Here is a 24,463-nt window from a genome sequence, read left to right as displayed (position 1 = left end):
TTAGTCAGTATTTCTCTTTTCTTTCTCAAGCCATGTGTAAATTGAATCATTCTTTTCTCCATAGACAGAATAATTTTTTATACGTAAAGAGAATAATTTCATACTTTGCATAAGAGATATGAGAGAAATGTTGACTAAGCACCTTGCGAGAGCTATTCACATTAGTTTCTAACTGAAAAATCAATAATTGAAAGTTAGAGGGATTATACTGTATAAAATTTAATAGTACAGAGGGTTTTATGTTACATTTTAAAGTTAAAGGACTGTTGTATTACAGCTATATAAATTCAGAGACAGTTATTAAAATTTATCCCATCTATATAACACAAACATATCTAGAATATGAAGTTTACAAGCAAGCACATCTAGAACATGAAATTTGCAAGCAAACACATCTACGAGCGACCCAACATTGAAACAGAGTATGCTCATGTAAAGAAATGGACTAAATCTAATTCTACTATAAAAGTTACCTCAAAGAGATGAGATTTATCCAACTCTTATATTTAGCATAAAGTTTTTATCCCAGTTTAATGTTAGACAACACATACCCTCACACGTAAGTATGAACATCTGGAGTATGAAATTTACATATTGATATAAAAAAAAATTGTAAAACTAAAAATTATCATAAGAATAGCTTTTTACAAGAATTTTATTTAAATTAGAAATATAACAAAAGCCGGTGCATATGTCAATCAAATAGTTTATTATAAACCTGTAAGTGAGTAAAAGAGAAAGTGAAATTTCTTAAGAGAATTTTATAATTAAAATATAATTTCATAATTTTAAATCTTTTTATGAACGCCTTAATCTTAAAATTATTATAAGTATATAATAGACATATATGTGGTTGAACACATAACTTTTATGATATAATTTTAATTTTCTTAAAATAAATAAAATCTTATATACATAACATAAAGTAAGCTAAATTTTTTTTAGAGTATATGTTTATCGTGTGACTTTCTAAGGAGATTATATTAGCATGTTTAAAAACTTGGCTTCCGTTTCTCTATTTTCTCTGTCTTCAATAAGATATATATGATTTATTTTAGTTTCAACACTATTGTATATGTTAATTTTTTTTTTCTTTTAACATATTTTTAATATGGTATATTTGTATAAAAATAGAGCAAATGTGTTGCACATGCATCAAATGATTTATATATAATGTAATTTAAAAATATATATAATAATTATTAACGATTTACGTAAAATTTTTATTCTATGCGTAAAAAATTAGGATTACGATTTTGTTTCTATTAAATTTTTAATTTATATCATAATTTTTTTTTTTCTTTTGAAAATTTTGTTGTTAAATTTTCAAAATTTTAAATATTTTTGTTAATTAAAAAATTCTCCTTTCAAATCGTAATTTTGCTCCATCTTCTCTTTTTCATAAGAAAAAAAAAAGGATATTTAACTCATTAGTGCATTTTTTTATTAATGAAAAATCATATAATTAAAATCTAATTTTCGTACATAATTACCTACAACATATAATAAAAACAACAAATATGAAAGCATAAATAAATATAGCATTTATTTTTATAGATATCAATAAATAAATAAATATTGATTATAAAGTTTAATATGATTATATTTTCATTAATATGATTATATTTTCATTCTAAGTAAGAAAATAATTATTTCAATAAAAACCACACTTTCGTAGGAATTAAATTTCTAGCAGTGAATAATTGATGTGTAATGAATTATCTTATTTATTTCAAATGAAAAATAATTTTTATAAATAAAAAAGCTTCATAATTAAAAAAAAATATATAAATTTTACACTTATTTTTTATTTTAACAATTTCATCATTAACCTTTAATCACATTTATTTTAATTTTAGTAATCAAATTATTTAGTACATTAATGTGTCATATTGATTAAGACGAAAAGTTCTATTTTATTATAAAATATATTTTTTATAATTATATGTATAAATTTTGAGATATTACGTTTGAAGAAATAGAATTTAATTATTTTTATTAGATTAATTATTAAAATTTTAAAATATAAATATTAATTTGTTTATAAATTATTAATTTAACTATAAAAATGAAATAAATCTAGGTAATATTAAAAAAGAAAGAGTAGATTTGAGATGGATATAGATAATTTAAAATAAATTTTAATATATTCAAAATAAAGTTATGTATTGAAATTATTAATCAAAATCACTTTTTTTTAATATCCTAACCATTGTTATCTCTAACTATGCATAATAGAACTATATATTTCTTAATAAAATAAAATTTGAATTTAAATAGAAAATTAAGTAATAAATTAAATTAAAAATTTTTAAATAATATTAAAATTTTATATTATTTTTTAATCATTTAAAATACAGGACAATTTGTAATTATCAAATTCAATCGTGTACTTTTTTGCAAATCCCATTATTCCTCCCACCTTCTCGTGTAGTGGGAGATTACGGATTGAGGACTCAAACTTGGGTCGACTAAGTGAATGATATGTCTTCAACTACTAGACCAAGTCAGGCTCTCATACTTGCTCTTTGCTAAATACTTTTTGACTTGTCTTTTTGTGTTCCTTTTATTTTTAATAGCTATTTTTAGTTTATGATGCATTTCATTCAAAGTTGTGCATAAAGAATTGAAGTTGTTACAAGTAATCGAATAACTATTGTGGGTAGTAGAATGCTTAAGTAGCCAAATGGCTACCTTTGGTAGTTGCTTCAGTTACTTTTGGAAACTCGTCTCCCAAGCCTTATTTCATCCTTATTTTGCTTCTTTACTCCTCATTATTCATTTTCAAGTCAATCCAATGATGAAAGGATATTTATTGGAAACCTCATGAGTGTCTAAAAATGGTGGAAGAAAGGAACTCCTTGCAATTAGGGCTATTTAGATTGTTGGTTTGGATAAAAATTACTCCTAAACGAACTCAATCCATTTCCAACAATTTAATTTCAGCTTGCAATATAAACCGACCAACTTAACAATGGGAAATGATAGGTTGGTCAGTCGGGTTAATTTAAATTATTTGGCCATTGGATATAAAGAGTACAAGTTTCATTCCTGGTTAATGTATTAGTCAAACTAAGAGAATCCACCCCCCATCCCCTAAAAAAAAAAAATCCATTATATAAGTGGCAGAGAAAAATTATAATTTATATAAAAAATTTTAAATAAACAAAGATAAACATTAACAATTATTATTGATAATAAATAATTCAATATTAAACAAATTTATAAAAATTTATCACATAATCTCAAATGGCCAATAAAATTTCACCTAAAAACAAATTAACCCAAATGAAAAATGGAACAAAAGGACAAGAGCAAAAATGGACAATCCTCTTCTCATTTAAAAACAATTGGGATATCAACTTTCAACTATGTTCCCATGTTAACCCACATAAACACCAACTTCAATGCCTTCCCAATCTCCTCATCTTTATGTTTGTATATCACAACCCCATTTCACAATTAAAGAAAGCATCATTTTTAAAATAATTGAAACATTGAAGGTATAGATATAGCCTTGCCTTGATAGATAGAACTCTTCTAGAATCGAGAAGGACTGAATTTTAGACCGACATGGATCTGAAGCTAGAAGGCGGTGGAGCAAAAGTAGGGAAGTTCTACGAACTTAAGAGGAAACTATTGTGGGTATTTCGTAAAAGTTAAAGGATAGATTCGAAAGATGAGAGTAGAGAAATGGGTGTGAACAGGGGAATGAAAGACTATGTTGTGTGCATAGGAGCATATGGGTGTTGTGTTTATAGCAGTAGATGGGCACCATGGAAATGTGTCTGTTGGAGCTGAGTGAATTAATGTAGATGGGATAATTCATCAACCGCTTGAGAAAAAAAAAAAAACAAGTAAATAAGTCAACCCAATCTGATCTATAAATTAACCCAATCATTATTACAAGTTCAAATTAAACTAACTATCAACCTAATTATACAGAAGAGAACTCACACTATATAACTACTCATAGTAAATATATTAATTACTCCTCTTAGTTTCCTCTAGACATAACCCAATATATTTACTACTTTAACTACTATACCATAAAGGGTGTCTTCAACTATATTGACAAGAACCGTCTCATCAATATACAAGAATTCCTTCCTCTTTAATTCTATGTTATTTCTTCACCTTATGCCGAAGTTTCTCTCCCTCAATAGGACTGCAATGGGCAAGAGCCTCTCATCAATGGGCAGAGCTAAATCTTCAGCAATTAGCAAAGCCCTCTCTACAATAGGCGATAACCCCACTCCATGGGCTGAAAGCCACTCTCCATGAGTAAAGCTAAATAACATTTTCACAATTTTTCTAATCATAGTGTTAATTCCCTCAATCCTAATCTAACTAAGAGTCCCACTCAATTTAGGAATAACATTAAAATAAAAATTTTACTTTATATAGGAAATATTCCTCTATCCTATTGAGGAATATTTCTCTCATTCAAATTAGAAAAAATATCGCTCTAAATCCCACTAAAATTTTGAGTCATAATTCTGATAGGTTGGTTTAAACCAAATGTTGTTATGAGCTTCTTGCCTTTGACTTGTAGCATCCTTCGAGAAAAGAAATATGGGGAATCAAGTTGTCCTTGCTACATTAGTGGAGTAGCAGCTAGATACAATCCATACCTTTCACTTTTCTCACTGCAATAAAAATGATTTATAATAATATTTTTAAAAAATTATTATAAGTTAAATAATATAGATTTATAATGATTTTTTTACAATTGTCACCTATGTCAGTGTCACTATGTGCTAAAAAGATATTTCTATAAACATTTATTAAAGTTTATTTGACATTTACTTTCAAAAAACATTGTTATAACAACAATAGAGTGATATTTATAAAATTAATGTCATAAAATTTAATTTTGGGAGGTTGTGGAGTTCTACATTGCATAATAAAATTTATTAAATGTCAATAATGGGACATTTGTTAAATTTATAATATTATTTGATAATGTTACTAAAAGATTTTCATATGATATATATCAATTATTAATAAAAAATATATTGTAACTCATATAAAATTTTATTAAAGGTATTGTTATCATATTTTATATATACGATTTAAAATTATTTTAATATGATATATAACAATTGACTTAAATGCTTTTTCGTCACATTTTATAAATTTGTCATTTAATAATATTGTTTTTATCATTTTGTAAATATTAAAAAATTCATTGTAATGTGTGGTAAATGTTGCTAAAGGTTCAAATTTTAATATGCGTCAATTGTGATTCAAATAATTAATTTCACTTCAAAATTTATAACAAATATGATATTTTAAAAATTGAAATACCAATCATTGTTGCTGGACAAAAGCTTGATGGTACTAGAATCATCTTTAAGACTGCAAAGACTCAAGTTTGAATCCCAATCGTAGTTAATTATATATATATATATATCACTGGATAAAATATATATACATTAATTTAAATATCATATCATGGAAAATCACCATAAATTAAAATATTCAATAAAAATTATTATCTAGAATTGCTAATCTATAGTAGTATGTTACCTATTACAATGTTAATTATTAAGTTGATTATGTTTTTTTAAGCGGGTGAATTATAATTATCTCCCATTTTTGCCATTATGAATAACTTGGTCCTAATATTTTCAAAAACTTAGTAAAACTACCTTAAATTTTGATTTCGTCAAACATTTTTGTCTCTCCATCCATTTAAATGTTAATACTTAAGGAAAATACCAAAATACTCTTGTAGAAGCCAACAATTATAGGGATGTTTCAATATACTTTTCTAAAATAGATGGACCAAAGTATTAATAATGACAAAATTTTGGGACTAGATAGCTATTTATTTGAAATTTGACTGACAAAATATACAAAAGAATGGATGGAGAGAATAAAATGTCTAACATTATCAAAATTTAGGGATGTTCACTACTACATAATGGATCTAAAGTAGCAGTTGATACCTGTTGTCATATATGCATAAAAGTGTTAATGGTTTGAGAACTGCTACGTCTGTCTCTATTAGTATAGCATAAAGTAATGGTTTGATTATGTTTTCGCAATAGACAAAAATCATTACTTTGAATATGTGCAAATCATTACTTTATTATAATAGTTTTAATAGCAATTTTATTAAATTTTTACATAATTTATCAATTAGTTTGCATTGGTTTTGAACTGTTACAAAACTATTGCCCTATATGTATAAAGGCAACGATTTTATAACCGTTGCATAGGAATAGTTGCCTTAAAACTGGTATGTAGCAAAGGCTTTAATGAGTTTTTGAAAATACAAGCATTAACTTGTTAATAATGGCAAAACACAATGAAGAAATTAGGAAACGAGGCTATCTTCACAGTTTTAAATCCTTAATATTTCTACCTTCATAGTTCCACAAACTGACCATTTAGGTAGTCAAAATGCTGTGAAAGGTCAAAATGAGCTAGATAGGAAGAGACAATTAGGAAATAAGGCTATAACTTTGATGGTGGTATGAGAAAACTAATAGCATCATTAAGATCGAGAGTATAGGGGTGGAATGATGCTTAAAAAATGTGTCCCTAAGACTCAATTGTCCTAAAAGACCAACAGTGTTATCTGGTGGGGTACCTGGGACAATAACGACTTCCATAGGGCACCTTATGAGACACTGCAAGGTAGGGAATTGGGAAATGTCTCTATGAAGTACAGATAAAAAGGGTGAGAAGATAAGGCTTAAGTTATAAGGAAGTTGAACCAAAATAGCACAAAGGGAAGTATAATAAGCCCATAACCTATAAGCTCAATTGCTTACTACAAAAGAGTGGAGAGAAATAAAGCACATCTTTGACACAAAGGAGTAACCCAAAGCCTCTATATGGTCCACATAAGGTTGAAGAACAAGTAACCTTCTGATTAAACATTCAAGGATGAATGTTTTTAAGGGGGGAGATTGCAATGCCCCTCACCTAGAGTAGCTGAAATCTTTACGGGAAGATGGGATATTCCCCGAAGTCCCACATGAGGAAAAGTCCAAGGAAGTGGGTTATTGGTGAGAGAAAAAGAAAGGAGGATTGTGAAAAATTAATCAAGGCAAGTTCAACCACTGAAGTTTAAGTTCAACCATCGAAGCTACTCAGGACTATAATATAAAACCCGAAGATTAGGGTCCTTAAATCAGCCCTCTCTCATTTCTCTCTCTCTCTCTCTCTCTCTCTCTCTCTCTACTCTTCTTTACTAGCAACTAAGTCCAATCTTATAACCTAATGCTTTGATGTGTATTATCTTTGTAATAGCCCAACTCAACACTATTATCGGTTGTAGGACACCGAAAGGCATAAGGCCACTAGAACCCGTACTAAGCCTAATTTACATAAAAATCTCACTTTAAATCCATATAGCTCGTATAAATGTTTTATTAAGTACAAAATATAATTACAATTTCTTTTATATTGCAAAATATTAAGTAGCATAGCACAGTAGCAAAATATAGCTCTATAAAATGTAAATCTACTTTTAAGCAAAATTGAGGCCATAACATCTGAAATTCAGCTAGCTAAAATCTACTGACTATATCTTCTATATTTGTCCCTAACACTACAGGAAATTTGATATTTTGTGACACATTGTTTTATGATAAGAGTTGCAGAGATGAGAATGTTAAGGTGGATGAGTGGTCATACTAGACTAGATAAAGTCCGTAATGAAAGTATTAGAGAAAAGGTAGGAGTGGTGCCAATTAAAGATAAGTTGAGAGAAGGGAGATTGAGGTGGTTTGGTCATGTGAAGCGTAGACATACGGAGGCTCCAGTTAGACAAGTAGAGCACATTAGGCTAGAGGATAGAAAGAAAAAAAGGGGTAGACCTAAATTGACTTGGAGGAGAGTAGTACAGCATGACTTAGAAGCATTACACATTTCTGAGGATTTAACCCAAAATCGTTCAGAGTGGAAAAAGCGAATCCATATAGCCGACCCCAAATTTTTGGGATAAAGGCTTAGTTGAGTTGAGTTGAGTTGTATTGTTTTATGACGACTTACATTTCGTTATTAAAAAGTTACAAATTATGACGAAAATGTTAAATTGTCATAACAAATAACTTTTAGAGACAACACGTAATTATGTTATCATAACAAAGTTAGTTCGTTACCCACTACAATAAATTAAAAAAAAATAGCTACTAAATTTACCGACTAAATATGATAATATTTAGTAGATAATTTTAGTTACCTACTAATTACTAACTTTGAGTTAATATTTAGTAGGTAATTTTAGTTATAATGATATTTAGTAGGTAATTTTAATTACTAAAATATAAAATTCCTTCTTAAATTACCTATTAACATACATGTAGTTAGCAAAATATCTACTAATCTAAAAAGTAGTCGCTAGTATATTTTGTTTAATTTCAATTTATGTTTACTAAAATAGAAAATTCTTTATTTAAGTACCTACTAACCTAAATATAGTTTGTGAATTACCTACTAATATTAAATATAGTAGCTAATGTTTTTTTATCAATTTATATTTTCTTTTCCTAAAATATAAAATTCTTTTTGTATTACCTATTAAAATACTTTTAGCCCGTATGTTACCTATTAATCTAAAAGTAGTCGCTAATATATACCTACTAATTTTATAGATAGTCACTAATATATTTTATTGAAATTATATTTACTTTTACTAAAATATAAATTTCTTTATTAACTTATCTACTAACCTAAATTTAGTCGATATAATATCTACTACTTTCGGAACAATAATTAATATTTTTTAAATTTATATATACTTTTGCTAAAATATAATATTCTTTCTAAACTTACCTACTAATTCATTTTATACATTACAGACTAAACATTTTATCAGTAAAGTATTTACATTAGTAGCTACAGTTATAGTGCCAACTTGGCACTATAATTAACGACTAAATAATGTAGTTGATAATATATTGTAAGTATATGGTTCATAATTTAGTCGGTAAATATAATTTATATTTAACAATTTGATCAACCTTCTATTAGTTAGTGTTTACCTATAATTTTTTTTTAATAATTTTAGTAGCTGTTTTTTCAATTTCTTATAGTGACCTGATGTGTATACTTGATTACGATCTATAAATAGTTGTCACAAAATATATTTGAGATTAGATTTACCATCAAAATTTTGGCGCTTAACTTTTTTATGACAATTATTTATTTTATGATGAACTAAATTATAATAAAATTAAAACTTATTCTGACAATTGTCATATTATTTCCAAAATAAATTTTTAATGACGAGTTATAATAATTATCATAAAATATTTTCAAGGCAAATTTTTCCTTTTAACTTTATGTGTAAATGTTTTCAATGACAAAGTATATTTATTTTGAGACAATACTTAACGTAGTAAAATTAACACTAATCGTAATAGAATGTTAGATTCTTCACTAGCAATATTCTTTTATGACGAATTATAAAATTCATCACAAATGTTTTAGAGACAATATTATACACTAATTTTTGAAGGTATAAATTATTAGTAGTGAAATTTTTTTTATTGATGACAATAAATATCGTGTAAATAAAATTCAATTGTGACAATTATTATTCTATCATCTAAAAGTTTTTTATAACGACGAATTATAAACATGTCACAATAAATTTTAGAGGCAGGATTTTATCATTTTGTGAAAAATCCATATTTTGTCATTAAAAAGACCCCATTGATGAAAAATATTAAAATTTGTCATATATTTTATGAGAAAATTGTTTTTAATTTTTTTGTGATAAAATGAATTATTGTAAAAGAATAACTTACCATGACAAAAAAATCGTGACAACAAAAAGTTTGGGTAAATGGAGCCATTAGTTCAGAGGAGGCGGGCATTGATGTAATCCTTAAAGGACCATACAAAGTAAAGCTCCAATACATACCAAGTTAGCATTCAAAACCACTAACAAATGTGGCCGAATATGAGGCATTACTCATGTAACACCCCTATTTGTATAGCCTGGTATATTTCACTATTCCGGTGACCGGTGTCGGTTCGGATAATTAAGGGGATTAGAACCACATCTAAGACAACTAGATAAGCCCTGAACACAAATAATTAGTAATTTTCAATTAGTTAAGTATAAATAAGAAAAATAGAACACAAGAAATTAAATGAGCCGAGAGTCACAACGATGGGTGACCTTCTCGGGAAGGACTGCGAGGTCGATTTAAACTCGAATTTTGAATCGTAAAATGTGACACCGCGGTCCTTAGGACTATTGCGAACATAATGGAAGAGAGAAAATCACAAAAAAGAATTGTCAAGCCAGTCAAATAATTAGGTCAGGGATCTGGAAGAAATATTGAATTATTTGCAAACCGGGTCGAACCGGCGATGGGCAATTTGGTCAATTCACCCCTAGAGCTGACTCCTGACCTAACTGTCCAATAAAATCGGAGAAAAAAAAAATTTTGGAATCGAGAATTAAATTAAATAACTAATGAAAAAATAATTAAAAATAAAAAAAGAGAACAAAGGATTAATGACATCATCATGATGATGCCAAAATGAGGTCACAATTAATTAGACTTTAATTAAATAAATTGACTAAGTCAATGTTGGGATAAATATACATAAAAATAACAAATTAAAAGAAAAAAAAGCCATTTTGGTCTTCTTCTAAAAAATGTGCCGCCTCACTCTCTTCTCTCTCTCATCTCTTCCATTAATCCCACCATGAAAGCTTATTTTAAAGCTTTCTAAACAAAAAATTTAGCCATAGAAATTGCAAGTTCCATAATTAAACTTTGTTTGGGCAACTACAAAAGAAGATTAAAGGAGAAAGAAAGAAGAAAAAGTTGAAGGAAGTGAAGATTGAAAAGCTATATCAAGGTTAGTAAGCTAAACTTGAATTTCTAGTTGAATTAATTGTGTTTATAGTTGAATAAGCCTAGAAAAATACTTAAAATGAAATGAAAACATCTTTGGAGGACCAAAGGAAAATTCAGCCAGCCTATGTAGGGATGTGATTTGCATGAGTTTGATTGAATTAAACATGTTAGAAAGCTTGAATGAGTTGAGAAATGGTGTTTGTATGCTTGGAACTAATTAAATGTAACAAATAAAGTAAGTTAGGGTTTGGGAGACAAAACTTGGAGAATTGGTCAAATGGTGTGTTTGACCTTGTTTGAGCTGAAAAATGGTCATATGTGACCAATTGTGGTGTGTAGGAAGTGTTGGAATTAAGTTTGAATTCGGATTGGATATGGTCTTTCTACAGGCAGCATGACCAAGGTCCTTTTCAGGGACAAAACTGAAAATTTACCATCCTAATTGGTGTGAGGCCAATTGGGAATGAAACTAGACACAAAATGGCACATTTTTCATTCAGGAATCATGCCCAAAAAGTGACCATAGCATAGTGAACAAATTGGCCAAATCCGGAATTGAGTGTTCTGCCCTGTAAAAAAATAACCAAATGAACAGTATTTGTTCATTTGGCCATAGCTTGGGCTAGGTAGGTCCAAATGATTTGAAATTTTACCAGTAGAAAGCTGAGATATAGACCTACAACTTTCATGAAGAACACAAACCCAAATTATGCCCTTAACCAAGTCATTTAGCCACCCAAAGTTGGTGACTTTAAACTACCAGAACCAGTTTTGGTGCCCAGAAATCTGAGTTAGTCCAATCCGGCCAGCCATGTTCAAATGGCTATAGCTTGAGCTAAAAAACTCCAAATGGAGTGATTCAAAAAGGGAAATAAAGTTAAGACAATAAGGAATAATTTCTATGTAGAAAACTTGATCAAATTCTAATAACAACATAACCAATAGAACAGTGCAAAATAGGTCACCAAAACTGAAAATTTGAAAGTTTTCCTAAAAGACTTAAGTTTTGAGAAAATGACGAAAACCAACAAGTTAGGTAACCAAAATGTGGTATGTGGGTATAATTGGATTTCGCATACCTATTAAGCATAAGAAAGTCAATATTTTGACTTGAATAGTATCATGAATAGTAACCTCAACATGAAAATTTTCAAGAATGTAAGTTTAAGCATATTGGAGTTAGAATTGAACATATATAAATTAATTATTAGAATTATTGTGAGATAAGATACTGAAACACTATAAATTTCATGTTTCAGCTGAAAAAGACCTGGAAAAGGATAGGGCAAACTGAGTCAAGGCCTAGAGGCTACTCATATCAGGTTGGTGCACAAAAATTTTTAAATTATAGTTTTCACAATGAAAATTGATTTGTTATACATTGTGAATGTGTTTTATTCATTATGAATTTCGAGAATGTTGTGTTGCCTATTTTACAATGGAAATTTGAAATGAAAATTATTTATTGATTTGTATGAAATATTTGAACAATATGGTTTTGAATTTGGTTATGGCTTTAGAAATTTTTATTTGAGAATTTGTGTGTTGCCTACTTTAGAAATGGAGATTTGAAATAAAGTTTGTTTAATTGTTGTATCAATTATAAAAGAACATCATAATTTTAAATTGTTTTGATTCAAACTTGGCATGGCAGTCCCTTATTATGTTCCTCCTCCATTTATGGGGTGAGTTTGACTATATTCCTCTCTCTTTGGCTTCCCAGTCAGGAGGTGAGTTTGGATGAGTACTCATTAGCTAGCTAGCCACCTCCCTCATTGATTTCAATTAGTAGGGTGAGTTTGCCTTGTCCTGGTGTATAACACGGCATGTTTGGAAATTTTGTGTCATGGCCTAAGATGTGTTATTGATTGGCAACACTATGATTATTAAATTATTTGATCAAATTTGTGTTATATTAAGTTTTGAAATTTGTGAAATGTTTAAATTGTGATTTGTTATAAATGTGATTTGAAAAAATTTGTGAAATGTGATTGTGAAATATTTGAACAATGAATTAATGACAAATGTTTTATATTTTGTATTTTATATTTATTGTACACCACTGAGTATTTTTATACTTAGCGATAGCTTTCTTTGCTGTCGCAGATAAAGAAAAGGACATAGCAGCAGAGTGAGCTGCTACAGTCAGAGAGGAGCACAGTTGAAGAATTTTTATACGGGTATTTGTTAATACCTTTGTAATTATTTTGATGTAAATGGTTTATTGTCATATGTATTAAGGTAGATTAAGCAGTTGTACAGTCAATGTATAATAATATTATTTTTGAGATTTTGCATCTGTAAATTAACTTATGAATGTAAATTAAATATTTAAAATGCAATATGCATGAGTTTATAAAATATTTTGAGATATCAATTCTTGATTTGAAATTTGGATTTTGAATTGAAGTGTTGCTATTGCTGTTGATTTGAAGTTTGGTGGTTGCAAATGGGGTTAAAATTAATTATTTGGAAGTGTTTTTCACAGGTTTTGAAGAACTATTTTTCCCAAATACAAATGGCACTCTGCCGAAATTTTTATAAAATTTGCGAAAAAATAAAATGGGATAAAAATCTTAACTAGTTTTCAAACTTCAATTAAATGTTTTTATTTCTCACCAAAATGCTCACCACTTCCAAAATGTAAGAAAAAGGTTTTAAAATCCCTTGTAGTATATTTAATGGGTTACTAATAGGCGAAGTACGGTAAATCATTAGATGTACTACGGGATCATGTTATATCTTACTAAGGGGTAGGGTGTGACAACTCATGTCACTGTGAATTCTAAAGGAGTTATGGGCAACACATGTAACTATAAATTGTGACTCATAGCTTGTTGTTAATCAATGCCAGGGTAATTTCCATGTGAAAGACCAAAATTTGAGCAAGTACGAAATCCAAATGCTTAAGTTCTTAGTTGATATATGGGTTAAAGGAGAGGAAGTCGAAATTGTTCAAATCCTTAGAGAGGAGAACATTGAAGCAGATAGTCTAGCCAAACTTGCAGTAGATGGCGAGCAACACTTAACTCACTCAATCCCCTTCGAAGAAATCAAATGCCTGATAGTGGACCACGAAGAAGCCTTTCCCATTGATATTGGCGAAACATGGATTAGCCCTTTATTTTTTTAATTAACTGAGGGAACTCTTCCCCAAGATCCCATTGAGGCAAGTAAAATCATTAAAAAAGCATTAGGATATGGCATTATTAACAGTTGGCTCTATCGCAGGTCATACTTATAAACTTGCCTTAAATCCATCACTCCTAAGGAGGGAATCCAAACTTTGAAAGAGATCCATGTAGGAATTTGTGGTAGCTATGAAGGTGCCAGAACAATTGCAAAAAAGGCTTTCTAACAAGGACTTTATTGGCCAAATGAAACGACCCAAACAAGAGGCCATTACTAGCACTAGGGATTTGGTCAACTTAAGGCTATCGGAACCCGTAGCAAGCTTAAAACCTGTAAAACATACATGCATTATTGTATCTCACCATCAGCATACTTCAAACCATTACACCTTAGTCTTTCCATCTATACATAAATATCCTTAATATAAAAATAGTTCATAATTTGAACCTTAACATACATAAGTTCTAAAGTATAATGGTTCAACATGCGTGTTCAAGATCCATTATTAAGGTGATAGATGAATCTTACATTTATGATTCACATTATGTTTATGATTGTTATGATCTATTAAGATTTATTTTTATATGTGGTATCAGAGCTCTAGGTTTTGAACAATTAAATTTTTTCATTAAATTTATGATAATGAACATAATATTAAAGATCTTACTTGTTATTAGATATGGGTATAGATCGTGAAAGTTTTATACTTAATGTTAATGATTAAAATAATTAAAATAATATTATTAAAATTTGACCCAATTAAGTTTTGGGCATGGGGATTATTAACATGATGAAAAATTGTGTTATAAAGAGATTTAAGTTTAAGATCATATTTTTTCAAAAGAAAGAAATTAAAAGAAACAACAAAAAAATTATATATCAAAGTGGCTTAATTGTTTTAGCCATGAATTTCAAACTATGTGAAAACATGTTTGTGATGGAAGATACTTAAAATTAATTAATTAATTAATTACTAAATTAAAATTTTGGCCCAAATTTAATTAGACCATAAAAGTTCAACATGATTAAGAGAACGTGTTAGAAAGAATAATTCTTTTGGGAACATGTTCTCCCGAAATCAAGGAAAGAAAAAAAAAATTATGTTTTCTACCTAATCTAATTAAGATTTGTAATTAAACCTAATGAATGAATAAATATTAAATGAATAAATATTAGGTTTATTAAAATACTGTCACACCCTACCCCTCTGTAAGGCATAACATGATCCCGTAGTATACCTAATGAATTACCAACTCCGTCTACTGATAATCCATTAAATACACTACAAGGGATTTTAAAAACTTTTCTTACTTCTTTTACAGTGGTGAGCACTATTTACAGGTGTTAAAAACTTTTGTGAACTGAAGTGAAACAACTAACTCGTTTGATTTATTTGGAATTTCTGTAAAAATTTTGGCAGAGTGCCATCTGTATTTTGGACAAAACAGTTCTTCAGAAGACCTGTAAAAAGCACTTCAAAAATTTTCCAAATCTCAACTCCAATACATTTCTCAACACAACAATTTATCAACTCAATTCCATAGAAATTTTTTCAAAGTCTGAGATAAGGAAATATAATACAATTTTTACAAGTCAAATAGCTCATAATTAATTTACAACTTCAAGGTACAATTTGAATTTACAACTGCTCAAAACCAAAAACAAAATGTACATACAAAGGTCATACATTCTGATTACAAAATGCAAAATCTTGGTATACTCATTATACTGTAATCCCTCATTGGATGTATATGCGGCCTAGTCTGCCTGCATCTGTCTACTGCGACAATGAATGAAAGCTATCGAGACAATGTCTCAGTGGTGCACAACATTAACTAAATACAACTTTAAATCACAATTCATAAACCATATAAATAGTGGATACGTAAAACCATAGTTAAATTCAAGACAATGAATGTCATAAGGAATTTAAACTCCAATTCACAAATTATCAAAATTCATAATAACACAATTTAGTCAAATAGTTTAAGAATACCGTATTGCCAATTCATACACAATTTGATCAAATTACTGAATAACACAGTGTTGCCGATCAATATCACAATTTGATCAAATAACTGAATAATATTGTTTTGCAAATCAATAACACAATTCGATCAAATAACTTAATAATATCGTTTTGCAAATCAATAACACAATTCGATCAAATAACTGAAGAATACCGTGTTGCCAATCAATATCACAATTCGATCAAATAACTGCAGAATACAGTGTTGCCAATTAATATCACAATTCGATCAAATAATTGAAGAATACAGTGTTGCCAATTAATATCACAATTTAAGCCATGACACAATTTTTCCGTACATGCCGTGTTGTACACCACGACAAGACACACTCACCCTAATAATCGAAATCAATGAGGGAGGAAGCTAGCTATATAATGAGTACTCATCCACACTCACCTCAGACTGATAAGTCAAAGAGGGAGGAACATAATCATACTCACCCCAGACTGATAAGTCAAAGAGGGAGGAATAATCACACTCACCCCATTAATGGAGGAGGAACATAGTATCAGTGTCATGCCAATTGTGAGTCAAAACAATTCCAAACATTTTATTCAAATGATCCGTAAGAATCCAATAAATTTCCAAAGTTATAATTTCATTCACAAAATGGCAACACAATTCGTAATTCACTTCAATTTCAACAAAAACCATTTACAGTGCTTTTCAATCAATAAGTATCCATCAATATCATTCAAACAATTTTTCACAGTTTCAAACCATTCACAATGTTTTTCAATCAATAAGTGTCCTTCAAACACATTTCCACAATTTAAAACAATAATATACAAATAGTCAATATTTATTTCAATTGAAAAATTCAAGAGAAATAGTTATTGTGCACAAACCTCTGATGACTGTCTTCCTGGTCTGGACTCAGTGTTTCCTTCCCTTTCCCTGAGTCCTTGTTAACTGAGAAACACAATTTGAAGTGTTTCAATGCTCAATTAATTTGCCTCTAACGATAATGTTCGCTAAACAATTCACTGAATACCTTTATTTGCTAAATCACCTAATATACCGACCCTCGATGTTTTCTAGGTAAATTAGGTTTTAGTGTCATTAATATGTCACACTCGATAGGGTTTTAGGTTTGGTACGTTTTGCCAAACTCGTTTCCTTGTTTAGTGCATTTTAATGCAACTTGCTGGATTCCGGGATACTAGTTTGACCTAGCCGGACGACCTAGTTCCCTCGGTTTTCGGGTTTTGGTCAAAACTACAAACTTGTAGATCTATGTCTTATGGACTGCGGTGCAAAATTTTAGGTCAATCCGAGTTAAGTAGACCAAGTTATGGTCATTATACTATTGCTGGTCAAATGGTATCAAATTAGGTCATTTTTAGGTCAATTTGGTCAACTTTGGTTCGGCCAGTTTTTGGACCCGAACTTGTGCAAGATTTTTGACTTGCTTATGGTCATTTTTGGGCTTTGGTGTCTTCATAAGACTTGTAGGTATGGGTCTAAACTATTCATGGTTAAAATTTCAGGTCAATTGGACCTGTTTTGAGTGAGTTATGGCCTAAACACTCACTGCTGCCCAATTGGTTATTTTTCAGGTCCTAATTGCACCTAATCCGAATTGGTCATTTTCTTAGGTCACCTTGCAAGCAGAATTTTGGTATGTTTTCTTAATGAAAGTTGGCACATTTTGTGCCTAGTTCCACCTCCAATTGGTCTCATACCAATTGAGGTTACACATTTAAACTTATTGGCTAAAATGTACACTGCCCTTGGTTACTTTGCTTAACACACATCAATTACACACATTTACCTTGCAATATGTTTACTTCCCTACCAAATCTGTTTTGGTACATTACCAAAAACACATTCCCCTTTACATTAACATCATTTTGGGCAGATTACAATTATCCTCAATACACCAATTAACACTCAATTTACAAGTTCTAAGTACAATCACATACACACCTAACCATTACAAATTTTTGCATATACTTTACACAACAAGTTCATATACATATCCATCAATCCTTCTATGTCAATATTCTGCCAACACTTCCATGAATACATACATTTATTCAAGTGTCCCCAAGCTACCGAAAATCTTCTTCAACACCAAATTGTCCTACAATTCATCAATTCCCATCCAAGTGCCAAAAATCACCATATAAATATGAAGTAATTCACTAGGTTTATTAAATCATCATAACTAACATAATTCTCATCAAATATATGTACAATTACTTCATCAATACATGATTACATGGCTGCCCAAAAATGGATATCTCAATACTCTTCAAACTTAAAAATTTCCTTCACAAAACCAACACCCATAACATGTATACAAAGTTTATCAAAGAAATCTTCAAAAATGCTAACTTACCTTATGGTTGGAGCTTGTTAAACCTTGCTTAAACTTCTTAAATTTGGTATCAAACTCTTCCTTGTGATGTGTAGACAAACTTTAATGAAGAACCCTAGGTGATTGGAGTTGAAATGGAGGAGTGCATGGAGCTTGATTGAAAAATGGCCATGGAGGATTTTGGGGAGTTTTTCATTCACGGCAAATGGAGGTTTCAATGTTGAAGATGATCTTTTGGTGGAGCAATCTGCCCACTTATGCTTATTTTTAATTCATTTTATGATTCTTAGTGGTCCACTTACTTACTTTAAATCATATAATATGTTGAATTTCCACTTATTCCACATTAAACCCTTCATTTTTGCTATTTACTTTAGGTACCACTAAACTAATTTTTCATTTTATTTTCTAAGTGTAATATTATTTATTTTTAATGGACATTTAGGTCAAAAGACAATTCGGGATGTCAAATGACCATAATACCCCTGTTCGGGTTGCATTCCCGATTTTTCGGTAATACCGGGTTTTGTCTGTTTTTCGATTTCTCACTTTTCTTTGTACTAATTATTTAATTTTTCTTTGATATTTCTAATGATATTTATTCTTCAACAAGGGTCTATTTAAGTCCTAAAATGTTTTCCAGGGTTCCATGATCCAGTATTAGTCAAGGGTCCTCGCCGTGACTTCCCGGTGCGGTCACCCATCGCTAGGGTTTCCGGCTTGCTTAACTTGGTTACATTTCTTTGCTATGATTTTTCCTTTGTTTTTCTTGTATTTTCTTTTCTTGTATTTCATTATTTTATGTCTCCTCACTCATATTAAAGTGTGGTTCTAGGCATCCTAGCTGTCCGGACAGCACTGGTCACCGGGACAGCAGAACGCACTACCGAACATAGGGGTGCTACAATTCTCCCCCCCTTAAATAAATTTTGTCCACGAAATTTTACCCAATAGCTATCTTACAATAGTCATACATTTATTTTCTCCTTTCTATATGATCGTATAATCTTCTTTTCCTCAAATTTGTATAAGACTTTTAACAATCTAATACAACGTTTAATTTGTTTGTATAATACTAATCTCCTCTTTCTATTGTGTTGTCTAATATTTCGGTTCACGTTCCTTCTTGAATGACCCTTGAGGTCATGTTAGAATCATTCATTAGTCATTGGTCCTCTGACCATTCTAGTCCATAGTCTTCCTCACATTCGTAATATTTCTTTGTTATATATGAATCAACTGTTCAAATCTCTACTTCCATAACTCTTTTTATCTGTCAATATTCTATAATTTACTTCTTTTTGGTACTGAACTATAACCTTTCGATATTCTAACTTTTAAGTTTTAGATCCCTAAGTAGGATTTTCAAACTTATTTCTAACAATTAAATTCTGTCCTGGCATAACTATACCAAAACAGATGCCGTTGGTAACTATTCTTAGCTAGGTATACTATCGGGTAGTACGTAGCTCTACACAATAATCTCAAGTCAGTACTGTAATCTGCAGCTTACAGTATAAACATCAAGAACATTGCATAGTTACTACGATACATCCCAATAGATCAAATTTTCCTATCTTTTATCCTTTTTGAATTCACTGATATTCGAATCTTATTCTGATTACAATATCCATTAGCAATTTCTAACAGTAACCTCCTTGCCCTTATCAAGAGCAACTCCATTATCGCATCTTACTTTACGCCCTCTTGCCTTACATTAAGTAGGCTCAATAATTAGCTTTATAATTTATGGTGTGTTAGAAAATACTTTTCATCGATAAACTCTTTCAAAACTAATTTCACTTATTATCACAATCCTTATCTTAAGGACTAATCACTAATGCATCAAAATTTATTCCTCAGAAAGGAATAACAAAGAACATGTAGTTCTAACACTAACATAAAAGTATGCAAACCTGTGTCAAACAATACATATATATATCTTAGTTGCTAATTGAGAAGGTACCAGAATAATGTCAAAAGTCTAAGCCTCTTCTCTCTCACAGATAGCGTATATTCCAGTGAAGCATCACCTTGTTCGGGTGATTCACGATTTTGACTTCTAGGTGTACTGCCCTTACCTCTACCTCTGCCTCTACTAACTGATGGTGAACTATTTGGGGTAGAAACTTAGGTTGATCCCTTTGGTGTAGTAAATGATCCAGAACGACCTGGATTTACACAATCCCTAGCAAAATGGCCGCCTCCACGCTTAAAACATGCTCCTACAGCTCTATAACATTCACCACTATGTGGTTTACCACAAGTTTCACCAAGTCGATCTGACAGCGCATTCCTGGGTTTATGTTGAGTTTGCGGATCGGATCGAGGTGGATTCTGTCCAAAAGATCTATCTCTACCTGGACTTCTTACTATCTCTCGTATCCCCAAAGTTTTTCCTCTTTCCAAGAGGGACCACTAGAACTCGTCTCACGACTTTCCTCTTTTTCTGCCTTCTCCGATTTCTTTTCTCAAGAGCCGCTTGATTCAATTCTTTCTAATTCTAGTGCTTGAGAAATAAGTTCAGAGAAGTTGTTATGTTTGAATCCGACCACTTGTAACTGATACTAGGCTTCAAGCCGGTTTCAAACCTCTTACATCTCTCCCTACCGGTAGAAAGTAGACTTCTTGCATAATGGCTCAAAGCGGAAAAATTCCCTTTCATATTCACCACCGACCGCTCCTGTTTGGACTTAGGAACTCTTACGACTTCCGGTCTACATAAGCATCGGGACATATTTTTGCCCGAATTCCCGAGGAAGTCATTCCATGTTAGCACCGCAGTTCTACTGCATCGTGGCGAATGGTTTTCCACTACCATAAGCATCCCCTCAGAGCAAAGATACCGAGTATTCAAATCAAAGCTCCTGCAAAGGCGCTTTCTTGAATACCCTATCCATCCTTTCTAACCACTGCTCGCCTCTAAAGGATCTACTGTCCCCTTGAACTCAGAGCCCCATATTTCATCAATTTGTCATATCGCTGCGTAAGACCGTGGTTGTACCATCGTGTCTCAGATTGGGACTTGAGTAGGAGCATTACACCATTTGTTGGAACATTGCGCCCGTCACGAGCGAATCGAGCAGTAGAACCGAGGTATCAAGTGGGTGCCATTGAACCACCGACATTATGTAGGGTCAGCATCCCTTGCACCTCAGCCTCAATAGATTGATCGACTGAATGATCACCCTCTTCCATAGTCAATGCGAGGATTTTAGATCTCCTGAACAATAATACAAGGAGATTTCCTCTCGTTAGTGCATATTTATAATGTAATGTACTGTATGTATCAAACAATGATATTGAGCAGTTGTACTGTGAAGAAAGAATATTCAAATAACATGTGAAAACAAAATTTAAAAACTTTGCTCTGATACCACCAAAACATGTCACACCCTACCCCTCTGTAAGGCATAACATGATCCTCAAGAAGATACCTAATGAATTACCAACTCCGCTTCCGATAATCCATTAAATACACTACAAGGGATTTTAAAAACTTTTCTTACTTCTTTTACAGTGGTGAGCACTATTTACAGGTGTTAAAAACTTTTGTGAACTGAAGTGAAACAACTAACTCATTTGATTTATTTGGAATTTCTGTAAAAATTTTGGCAGAGTGCCATCTGTATTTTGGACAAAACAGTTCTTCAGAATACATGTAAAAAGCACTTCAAAAATTATCCAAATCTCAACTCCAATACATTTCTCAACACAACAATTTATCAACTCAATTCCATAGAAATTTTTTCAAAGTCTGAGATAAGGAAATATAATACAATTTTTACAAGTCAAATAGCTCATAATTAATTTACAACTTCAAGGTACAATTTGAATTTACAACTGCTCAAAACTAAAAACAAAATGTACATACAGTGTCATACATTACAGTACAAAATGCAAAATACTGGTATACTCATTATACTGTAATCCTCATTGGATGTATATGCAAATTAGTCTCGCTACTCACTGTCTGTCTTCACTGCGATAAAGAATGAAAAGCTATCGCTGAGACAATGTCTCAGTGGTGCACAACATTAACCAAATACAATTTTAAATCACAATTCATAAACCATATAAATAGTGGATACGTAAAACCATAGTTAAATTCAAGACAATGAATGTCATAAGGAATTTAAACTCCAATTCACAAATAATCAAAATTCATAATAACACAATTTAGTCAAATAGTTTAAGAATAACGTATTGACAATTCAAACACAAATTGATAAAATTATCAATAACATGTTGTTGCCGATCAATATCACAATTTGATCAAATAATCGAATAATATTGTTTTGCAAATCAATAACACAATTCGATCAAATAATCGAATAATATCGTTTTGCAAATCAATAACACAATTCGATCAAATAACTGAAGAATACCGTGTTGCCAATCAATATCACAATTCGATCAAATAACTGCAGAATACAGTGTTGCCAATTAATATCACAATTCGATCAAATAATTGAAGAATACAGTGTTGCCAATTAATATCACAATTTAAGCCATGACACAATTTTTCCGTACATGCCGTGTTGTACACCACGACAAGACACACTCACCCCAATAATCGAAATCAATGAGGGAGGACGCTAGCTATATAATGAGTACTCATCCACACTCACCTCGCATCGATAAGTCAAAGAGGGAGGAACATAATCATACTCACCCTGCATCGATAAGTCAAAGAGGGAGGAATAATCACACTCACCCCATTAATGGAGGAGGAACATAGTATCAGTGTCATGCCAATTGTGAGTCAAAACAATTCCAAACATTTTATTCAAATGATCCGTAAGAATCCAATAAATTTCCAAAGTTATAATTTCATTCACAAAATGGCAACACAATTCGTAATTCACTTCAATTTCCACAAAAACCATTTAAAGTGCTTTTCAATCAATAAGTATCCATCAATATCATTCAAACAATTTTTCACAGTTTCAAACCATTCACAATGTTTTTCAATCAATAAGTGTCCTTCAAACACATTTCCACAATTTAAAACAATAATATACAAATAGTCAATATTTATTTCAATTGAAAAATTCAAGAGAAATAGTTATTGTGCACAAACCTCTGATGACTGTCTTCCTGGTCTGGACTCAGTGTTTCCTTCCCTTTCCCTGAGTCCTTGTTAACTGAGAAACACAATTTGAAGTGTTTCAATGCTCAATTAATTTGCCTCTAACGATAATGTTCGCTAAACAATTCACTGAATACCTTTATTTGCTAAATCACCTAATATACCGACCCTCGATGTTTTCTAGGTAAATTAGGTTTTAGTGTCATTAATATGTCACACTCGATAGGGTTTTAGGTTTGGTACGTTTTGCCAAACTCGTTTCCTTGTTTAGTGCATTTTAATGCAACTTGCTGGATTCCGGGATACTAGTTTGACCTAGCCGGACGACCTAGTTCCCTCGGTTTTCGGGTTTTGGTCAAAACTACAAACTTGTAGATCTATGTCTTATGGACCGCGGTGCAAAATTTTAGGTCAATCCGAGTTAAGTAGACCATGTTATGGTCATTATACTATTGCTGGTCAAATGGTATCAAATTAGGTCATTTTTAGGTCAATTTGGTCAACTTTGGTTCGGCCAGTTTTTGGACCAGAACTTGTGCAAGCTTTTTGACTTGCTTATGGTCATTTCTGGGCTTTGGTGTCTTCATAAGACTTGTAGGTATGGGTCTAAACTATTCATGGTTAAAATTTCAGGTCAATTGGACCTGTTTTGAGTGAGTTATGGCCTAAACACTCACTGCTGCCCAATTGGTCATTTTTCAGGTCCTAATTGCACCTAATCCGAATTGGTCATTTTCTTAGGTCACCTTGCAAGCAGAATTTTGGTATGTTTTCTCAATGAAAGTTGGCACATTTTGTGCCTAGTTCCACCTCCAATTGGTCTCATACCAATTGAGGTTACACATTTAAACTTATTGGCTAAAATGTACACTGCCCTTGGTTACTTTGCTTAACACACATCAATTACACACATTTACCTTGCAATATGTTTACTTCCCTACCAAATCTGTTTTGGTACATTACCAAAAACACATTCCCCTTTACATTAACATCATTTTGGGCAGATTACAATTATCCTCAATACACCAATTAACACTCAATTTACAAG

The sequence above is a fragment of the Hevea brasiliensis genome, chromosome 18, assembly GCF_030052815.1.
Source record: "Hevea brasiliensis isolate MT/VB/25A 57/8 chromosome 18, ASM3005281v1, whole genome shotgun sequence".
Classification (NCBI taxonomy): Eukaryota; Viridiplantae; Streptophyta; class Magnoliopsida; order Malpighiales; family Euphorbiaceae; genus Hevea; species Hevea brasiliensis.
Note: the sequence above shows the minus strand (reverse complement) of the source record.